General features: G+C 49.1%; 1 protein-coding gene across 1 annotated transcript in view; it reads right to left on the reverse strand.

Annotated features, from left to right (window-relative positions):
• Positions 1 to 2,791, reverse strand: part of gjc2 (gap junction protein gamma 2) — a 72,169-nt gene extending 69,378 nt beyond the window's left edge. The window contains exon 1 of the mRNA XM_079819461.1: positions 2,526 to 2,791. The gene's annotated coding sequence lies outside the window, so the exon portion shown is untranslated. The remainder of the gene's footprint in view (positions 1 to 2,525) is intronic.
• Between the last annotated feature and the right edge of the window lie 6,629 nt (positions 2,792 to 9,420).

Below are 9,420 nucleotides of genomic sequence, written 5' to 3' on the forward strand. Positions count from 1 at the left end.
GTGGCGGAAGAAGAAGAAGAAGAAGAAGAAGAAGATGAATAATAATAATAAGAACGGGAACGGTTTCAATAGGTGCCTTCGCACCTTCGGTGCTTGGCCCCTAATAATAGGAACGGGAACGGTTTCAATAGGTGCCTTCGCACCTTCGGTGCTTGGCCCCTAATAATAATAATAATAGGAACGGGAACGGTTTCAATAGGTGCCTTCACACCTTCGGTGCTTGGCCCCTAATAATAATAATAATAGGAACGGGAACGGTTTCAATAGGTGCCTTCGCACCTTCGGTGCTTGGCCCCTAATAATAATAATAATAGGAACGGGAACGGTTTCAATAGGTGCCTTCGCACCTTCGGTGCTTGGCCCCTAATTTCTACATGAAAAGTTAGTTCGGACAAGAATTTAAAGTAAATTAAAAGTAAATTAAAAAGTAAATTCTATATTAGTACTCAATTGACCTATCGGTAAGCCCCTCCCCTCGAATGCAGATGAGCCAATAGCAGTTGAGTATCAGTTGCGCTGGGACCGGAACTCGGACATCTTTAGGTGTCAGCGCCATAGAGATGCATTGGAAAATCTGAAGCTCTCATCGGTTTGATGGTGTTTATGCTACAAAAATGCTAAAACATAGTGCCTGAGGTACTGTAACACTGATTCCAGGTATCCTGAGAGGATTTTCTGTTTGTCATACTCTCGTTAAGTTACGTTTAAAATCCCTGCTAACATACAAACCGAAATAACTAACTGTTCTCACGTCATGTAACGTTAACACTGTAGGTCAAAAACACGAAGGTCTACATTTCAGTGCCTCTCCATATTAAACTGGTTATATTTACATACATTTCATTTTAGATATGTTTAAGGTCTACATTATCGGTCCTACTAAGGAGGACTCCTATTTTGATGGGTATTATAGTCTCCGGGTAACGAAAGGAAGAGCTTGCACGCAGTTTATCGGAGTTGTTTTGCAGATACAAAGTTTACCAGTTATTAACTGCACCCTCGAAAAGGCACATGGTCTGTGTATATGTATGTTTACTGTTAGTTGTTTGAGTGTTCTTGTGTAATTTGCTGTGTATGTTAATGGTAATGCAACGGAGAGAGATAGTTTGTGAATGAGACGTTAATGCACACTTCTTATGCTTTGTTTGTTCAGCTCTTACGATGATTTTTTGGAGTGAATAACGATGCAATAAACTTGATAAACCATCAGTTAAGTTTGGCCATCATTCGGACGGGATATACGCTACAATCTGTGTCCAAAAACATCTTGGGATAAGGTTTTCACACTGACAGCTGTACATTGAAAGATATAGCAACTCCGTTTGTTTGTCCGAGTTAGCAACAGTAACTAAGGGAGGCGGGGCTTACCAATAGGTCAATTCAAGCTTGTAGAAATGAAAGCATAAATATCAACACTATAAAATTAAGTAAAACTACTCAACTTTTCTGATACTGGTGTTCCCATCATGCACTGGGGTTTGAATAATTTGGTTGTTTTTTCGCGGTTTTCCAGCTGTATTTACACTGTTTTATCATTGCTTTTGCTGTTAGGTTTAGTAACTTGTCATTTTGTGACATTTGGTCATTTTCTACTCAAAATGACATTCATACTCAAAAACGATCCATCGAATGTTACCGTCATTGTGTATTGTAAACCAAGTATTGATGTCTCTTTGTTCATGCAGTGTTACTTCTTTTATGTAGATATGGTGTTTACAATGTCTATTGTGTTATTTACTTAGATGTTTCTAAGTAAAACATTCACTTTAAAAGCATGGCTTAATTGTTTGAGCATAAAGTATTGCAAAGGAAACTTCAACTATGTACAAATTACTCAATCTTTTACTGGCCAAGTTAAAATGACTTATTTTCATTGTTAATTTTACCTAACTTAGTTAAGTAGAATTTACTTAATTCCACATGTGAAATTTTCTAAAAATATATGCATGCAAAAACTTGGAAATAAATTACTTATTGTTTTTTTTTTCAGTGTTGATGACAAGAATTATGACATTTTAATGGTACATTTTTTTTGGATATCATAACCTTATTTAAAGCAAAAATAACTATATAGTGTTATCCTTATCGTGAAATAAAATGACATATTTGTGAGATTGTAATATTTTGGCCACATCTACTTAAAAATAAAGAAAAGAATGTGTCCAATTATATTACCTTTAACAGGTAATGTAATGGATTACATTACTAATTACAATTTTTGTCAAGTAATTTTGACTCAGTAACCGATTACAAACTGTAAGTAATCTACCCAAGACCATATACTAATGTAGGCTACATTTCACACTTTTGTTCATGTACCTTCAAATTTTTCTTGCAAACAAATCACTTAAAACACATCTTCTACTTGAATAATTGCAAAATGTAACAAAAGAAATATCAAATACTAAGAACCAATGCAACAACTTCTATTACAAAAGTAACATTTTAGTGTGAGTTTAAATCGATTAAAGCCTATCCTTCGCCTCTCACACTTGTTAAAGACTATGAGGAAATTACATACAGACCTTAGGAAGTTGCACCAAGGAAACACCTCCAGAAGATGCACGCTCCATCCAGTCATAACTTTCCACAAAACTGCGGTGGCGTCTAAGCATTCCACTTGTGGTCGCCTGTCCACAGTCAAATGGAATTGTGATCCATTATTATCTAAAACTAGCAGCGCGCGAGAGACGGAAAGCTCAGCATCCCACATGCCCATTCTGGACAGCACATGAGAGACCATCTGTCTCACTCAAGCCTCACAATCATCTCTGAGTCTAGCTTGTTTTGCATTCACCCACTGTCAAGAGAAGACTTATAAAGAGGAGGGGAAAACGCAAGAGAAATAGTTCCTCTGGCTATTGGCCCTGGATCAAGTAACTCCAAGACTGACTTCTGGTATGTTCCAGCACAATTATTGTTTTAAATTATCACTGTACAGTGATCTTGTAGAACATAGCAGGTGGTTACTGTCAGAGTATGTACTGCATTTGATGTTGGATCAAGAACTTACTTCCTTAAAAAAAAGGTGCATTCTATAAAATATGCATTTGTGTATTATGAAGACAATTTGGACATACTGTAATAAATCTGCCATTTAGACATTGTCATAATACTATATGTCATATGTGCCCTTTTTTAATGTTTCAAACTGGGAATAAAGCGAGCAAAGAACATTCCCCATCTCTGAAGCAGTCAATTTACCTCTTACGTGCAGCATTTCACTTTCATCACAATATTTGTAAAAGATTTTCTTTAAATGTGCAGGGGCATTTTTTGCACGTTAATTTCCGACTCTGCAGAGAACTGAATTTTTATATGTTTTGCATACCTGACTACATATGAAATTTTTTTCTTTGCAATACAGCAGAAATTATGCAGTAAGTTATTAACTATGAGTAAATACTTAAAGCCCTGTAAACCTGTAACTCCAACAGTATAAATTATTGTTCATTTCTCAATTATTGTAAATTGAGAATGGCTAGACGGCTGGATAAAATTATGCTGCATTATTTTCCTGTTTAACAATTTAAAGCTGCTTTGAAACAATCTGCATTGTTAAAAGCGCTATATAAATAAAGTTGACTTGACTTGACTTGACTTCAGACCATCATAAAACCAGAAAGAAATAGACAAACCTTAATATCTTTCTGTTATATAATGGTTTTAATTTGTTCCGCTAATCAAAGCTCTGCAGAAGAAAGGCAGTTTTCTAGAGGGAGTGCCCCACTATTGTTTTGCTATTGACATAGTGCCATGAAAGAGCAGTGTATGTATTCAGTGAGCAGAAAACTACTGGTGGACTTCCATGGACATGCGTTCCCTTTCGTTCAGTCACTACGACGTAACGTTAGTGACTAACGATGGGGGTTTCGCTTAGAAGCCTATCATCTTCGAGCTTTAAGAAAATGCCCAACGCCGTGCCAATACCATGGGCCATGCGGAATTTGCATACGTAACTCCGCCTCACCGCGTGAGTATAAAAGGAAGTACGTGGCAATATCGCATTATGTTTCTGCTTTCGGAGCCAAGAGTACCTACCTCTTCACTCCTACAGCCTTCTGAGACTCTGTCAGCTTCTTCGAGATGAGCAGCTTTTCAGCCGGTGTTGGTGTAATGGCGCGTTCCAGTGATCGCATACTTCCTGCCTGCTGATCTGCGCAGTGGTCTGTCTGACAGCTGGTGTGTGTTTCCCTGGGCGCTTCGGCATCAACTGCGAGGCTTCCTCTCACAAAAAGAGCTTGCGCGTGGCACGTCCTTTTCAGGATGTCTCGCCCGTGCACTTCTGGGTGCGGTAGATTTATCTCGCCCTCTGATGGGCACGAGCGTTGTTTGTCGTGTTTGGGCTTTCAGCACGCACAGGCAGCGCTCGTGGGTGATTCATGTTCTCACTGCGGGAACATGGTCATCTCGGTGCTTTGATCAAGACTCCGTGAGCTTCGTGCTGATGCCGGAGCGAGAGTCCCCTCTGCCACACCCCAATCTGCGGTCTCCACCGGAGGCTGCACTTTGGCTAGTGGCCAGGGTGATCTGAGGGTGACGGTGTGGAATAAAGCTCCGACGCTCATGCCTCGGCCCACACCCCCCTCTCTTGCACCTGACCCGCCCCGTGTTCAAGCGTCTACATCGGGGCCGGCTCCTGCTGTCCCGACTGTGGCGTTTGGCGCGGCGGAGGACGAAGAAATGTCTATCGCCGCATCACAAGGTGGGCTGGAGTCATCTTAGGATGATGACTCGGCTGTGCTACCGCCTTCGGGTGTGCCAGCATTGCCCGAGTCGGACCCGGAGTTGACAGCCATGCTCTCTCGGGCCGCCGCAGCGCTTTGGTTGGAGTGGAACCCTCCGCCCCGACCTGAGCGTTCGCGGCTGGATGATTGGTTTTTGGGGGCGGCACGCTCGTGGCTCGTGTCTTCCCGTGACCGTTCGGTGAACTCTTCCGCCTTCACCGCTCTCGATGGAGGCGTGGCTCGTGGGTACACTGGGGGTACTGGGTCCCCCCAGTTGAACGATCTATTGCAATGCAACTGTGTCCTCAGAGTGCTTTGACCTGACGCGGCCGCCGCTTCTTTGCATGCCATGGCAACTCTTCAGGCTTACCAAGCCAAGTTGCTGTGTGACCTGCACGAGGGCGGGGCTGATCCAGGACTCAGCAATGAGTTGCGTGCCGCCACCGACCTCGCTCTCCGGGCGACGAAGGTGACCGCACGCTCCCTGGGTCAGGTGATGTCCACAAACGTGGTGCAGGAGACACACCTATGGCTCACCCTGGCCGATATGTGGGACGGCGAGCGAACCCGGTTCCTCAACACTCCCATATCCCAGGATGGGCTATTCGGCGGGGCGGTCAAGAGCTTCGCCCAACAGTTCTCGGCCGCTCAGAAGCAGACTGAGGCCATCAAACACATACTGCCCCGGCAGTCAGCTGCTGCCTCCACCCCACTGCCCGCGCAGTTGCCTCAGCCTGCTCGCCGCCGAGGGCGCCCTCCCGGGGCTCCCTCAACCGTAACCGCAGGAAGGCGTCCCAGTCCGCTCCAGCCCCGCAGCCCGCGAAAAAACGCCAGGCTAAGTGGCACTCCTGACGCGGACAGCTCAGGGATGGGCAGTTCTTTCCAGGAGACGGCAGCAGGGCCGCTCCTTCCCCCGGTGGAGGGCCGGGGGAGAATCTTTTGTTCAGCTGCTGGCCCCCGGGTCAGCAGCACCCCAATGTGGTTAAAGAAAGAACTAATAATCCCATCCCTGAGCAGCAAGAGACCGGTGATGACGTGCGCGCCATCCCCGGGTCCCGCCACTCGCATCCCTCTCTGTCGCCAGCCTCCTCTCAGATCAGACCCCAGTGGAATGCATGTCCTTCCCTGGTCTCCTCTGTCAGGACGCAGCCGTTAACCGTGCCCCCACACCAGGACGCCCAACAGCCTCCCATGTCCGGGCCGGTAACGCTGCTTCGCTGCCCCACCCTGGGTACGTCTGTGGTCCGTATGACCCCGCTGGTGCAGTTCCTGGGAGCCTGGCTTCAGCCTCCGGGGCTGTCCCGCTGGGTCACGCGGACCGTCAGACTCAGCTACGCGATTCAGTTCGCGCAGGCTCCTCCCCGCTACAGGGGAGTCCGCCAGAACGTGATCGGGGCCAAAGCCCCAGTCATGCGTGCGGAGACTGCCACCCTGCTGGCGAAGGGTGCAATCGAGCCTGTCCCTCCAGCCAAAATTAAGTCTGGGTTTTACAGCCCCTACTTCATTGTACCCAAGAAAACCGGTGGGTTATGACCAATCCTGGACCTTCGCATCTTGAACCGATCCCTTTACCGGCTGCGAAACGCCTTTTCAAATGCGTTCGTCCTCCCGATTGGTTTGCAGTGATCGACCTGAAGGACGCCTACTTCCATGTCTCCATCCTTCCTTGACACAGACCGTTCCTACGGTTTGCTTTCGAGGGGAGGGCATATCAGTACAAGTTTGCTGGGAGAAAAGCAAACTCTGCCCAGCGCAGAGGATCTCTTTTCTCGGTATGGACATTGACTCGGTCACCACGTGCGCGCAGCTTTCAAGCGAGCGTGTGCAGTCTCTGCTGACTTGCCTCCGTCAAATCGAAAGCAAGAGTGCGGTTCCACTGAAACTATTTCAGAGGCACCTGGGGCATATGAAATCTGCAGCCGCGGTGACACCGCTCGGATTGCTTCATATGAGACCGTTTCAGCATTGGCTTCGCGATCGAGTCCCGAGATGGGCATGGCAGTTTGGCACGCTCCGGGTTCAACTGACCTGCTTACAGACGCTCACCCCGTGGTCGAACCTCAGTTTTCTATGGGCCGGTGTGCCCTTAGAACGAGTTTCCAGGCATGTTGTCGTATCGACGGATGCCTCTGCCACGGGTTGGGGTGCCATGTGCAATGGACAAGCAGCCGCGGGCGGCTGGACAGGACCCCAGCGCCTTCTGGATGTCAATTGCCTCGAGTTGCTGGCAGTACGGTTTGCCCTGCACTGCTTCCGGGCGTTGCTGAAGGGTCAACATGTGCTTGTCCGGACAGACAACACGGCCGTAGTAGCGTACATCAACCACCAGGGTGGTCTACACTCCCGCCGTATGTCTCAACTCGCCCGCCATCTCGTTCTATGGAGTCAGAAGCGCCTGAGGTCCCTTCGTGCTGTCCATATTCCGGGAGTCCTGAACCACGCAGCCGACAAGCTCTCGCGGTTTCAGCCTCTCCCGGGAGAATGGAGACTCCATCCCCAGACGGTCCAGCTGATTTGGGAACAGTTCGGGGACTGTTCAGTAGACTGCAGGTAGATCTGTTTGCCTCCCACGACTCTTCCCACTGCAGCCTGTTTTATTCCCTGACCGAGGGCACGCTCGGCACGGATGCACTGGCACACAGCTGGCCGCGGGGCCTACGCAAATATGCGTTCCCCCCAGTGAGCCTACTCGCACAGTTCTTGTGCAAGATTAGGGAGGACAAGGAGCAGGTCCTTCTGGTCGCCCCGTACTGGCACGGCCGGACCTGGTTCCCCGAACTCATACTCCTTGCGACAGCCCCTCCCTGGCCTATTCCTCTGAGACCGGACCTCCTCACTCAGAGACGGGGCACACTATGGCACCCGCGTCCCGATCTGTGGAACCTCCACGTGTGGCTCCTCGATGGGGCGCGGCAGGTTTGAGTGGCCTGCCACCTACGGTGGTCGCGGCCATCACTTCCGCAAGGGCAGAGTCCACTCGGCATGCCTATGCGTTGAAGTGGAACCTCTTCATCACCTGGTGCTCTTCTCGCCAAGAAGACCCCTGGAAATGCCCGATCGGGTCTGTGCTCTCGTTTCTCCAAGAGGGGTTGGAGCGAAGGCTGTCTCCCTCCACCCTCAAAGTTTATGTGGCCGCAATATCTTTTGGAGAACAAAAAGGTAAGTCAGCACGACCTGATCATCAGGTTCCTGAGGGGAGCGAGGAGACTAAATCCTCCTCGCTCTCCTCTCGTACCCTCTTGGGACCTCTCAGTAGTTTTAAGTGCTCTGCAGAGGCCTCCCTTTGAGCCTTTACAGTCAGTGGATCTTAAATATTTGTTAATGAAGACAGCGATCCTAACTGCATTGGCCTCCGTCAAGAGGGTCGGGGACCTGCAGGCATTTTCGGTTGACGAAGCGTGCCTGGAATTTGGGTCGGCCAAATCTCACGTGATCCTGAGACCCCGGCCTGGATATGTGCCCAAGGTTCCCACCACTCCGTTCAAAGACCAGGTGGTGAACCTGCAAGTGCTGCCCATGGAGGGGGCAGACCTAGCCTTGGCACTGCTCTGTCCAGTACGCGCTCTCCGCGCATACGTAGACAGGACACAGTGTTTCAGGACCTTAGACCAGCTCTTTGTCTGATATGGTGGAGAGCGGAAGGGAAGAGCTCTCTCAAAGCAAAGGCTGTCTCACTGGATAGTGGACACCATTGTTTTGGCTTACCAGCAGCAAGGTCGACCATGTCCCCTTGGGGTTCGGGCTCACTCCACTCGGAGTGTCGCCTCCTCTTGGGCTTTAGCGCAGACATCTGCAGAGCTGCAGGCTGGGCGACACCTAACACATTCGCCAGATTTTATAATCTCCGAGTGGAGCCAGTGTCCGACTATGTACTCGCCCCTCCCCGGGGCCGGTAATGGGCCAGGCTCAGGTGTCTTCGCTTGCTCGCCATTCCACTCCACGGACTGGATACGTGCGATATCTTCTACCCGAGAGCCCTGAGTCCTTCCAGCACTGCTTACGCCGATACCTGTGTGTCTGCCCTCTAGCGAGCCCAGACCCTCGTGTCCGGCCAGGTGCCCTGTGTGCATGGTTCCCCTCCGGCGACCCCCACACGTGTATTTCCACCATAAGCCTCCGCAGTGAGCAGGTGTCTTTCCCTTGGCAAGTCCCTGCCACCTCTAGGGTTAAAAATCCACCTTCGGCTGGTACCCTAGAGTTCTCCCATATGCAGCCCTTAGCGGGTCATATGTGTACTCTTAAGTCCTCCCTACGTGTAGGCATCTTGGCATTTCCTCACTGCAATATGCATCCCAGTGTACCTTGGTATTCCTTTGATTAGTGGGAGTCCTTCGTCCGTACTAGTCTTACAACAGGGCACTCACACTTACGCAGGGCACTGGAAGACAGCTGAGTGGCGGGATTATATTGGGACCCCCATTTGTTAGTCACTAACGTTACGTCGTAGTGACTGAACGAAAGGGAACGTCTCGGTTACGGATGTAACCCTCATTCCCTGAGGAGGGAACGGAGACGTAACGTCCCGTTGCCTCATCAGCTGTGCTACCTGGAACGCAGGAGTTCAGTCTTGGCTCCTCAAGCAGGTAACATAATGCGATATTGCCACGTACTTCCTTTTAAACTCACGTGGTGAGGCGGAGTTACGTATGCAAATTCCACATGCCCCATGGCATTGGCACGCCATTGGGCGTTT

The sequence above is a fragment of the Gobio gobio genome (assembly GCF_949357685.1).
Source record: "Gobio gobio genome assembly, chromosome: 6".
Classification (NCBI taxonomy): Eukaryota; Metazoa; Chordata; class Actinopteri; order Cypriniformes; family Gobionidae; genus Gobio; species Gobio gobio.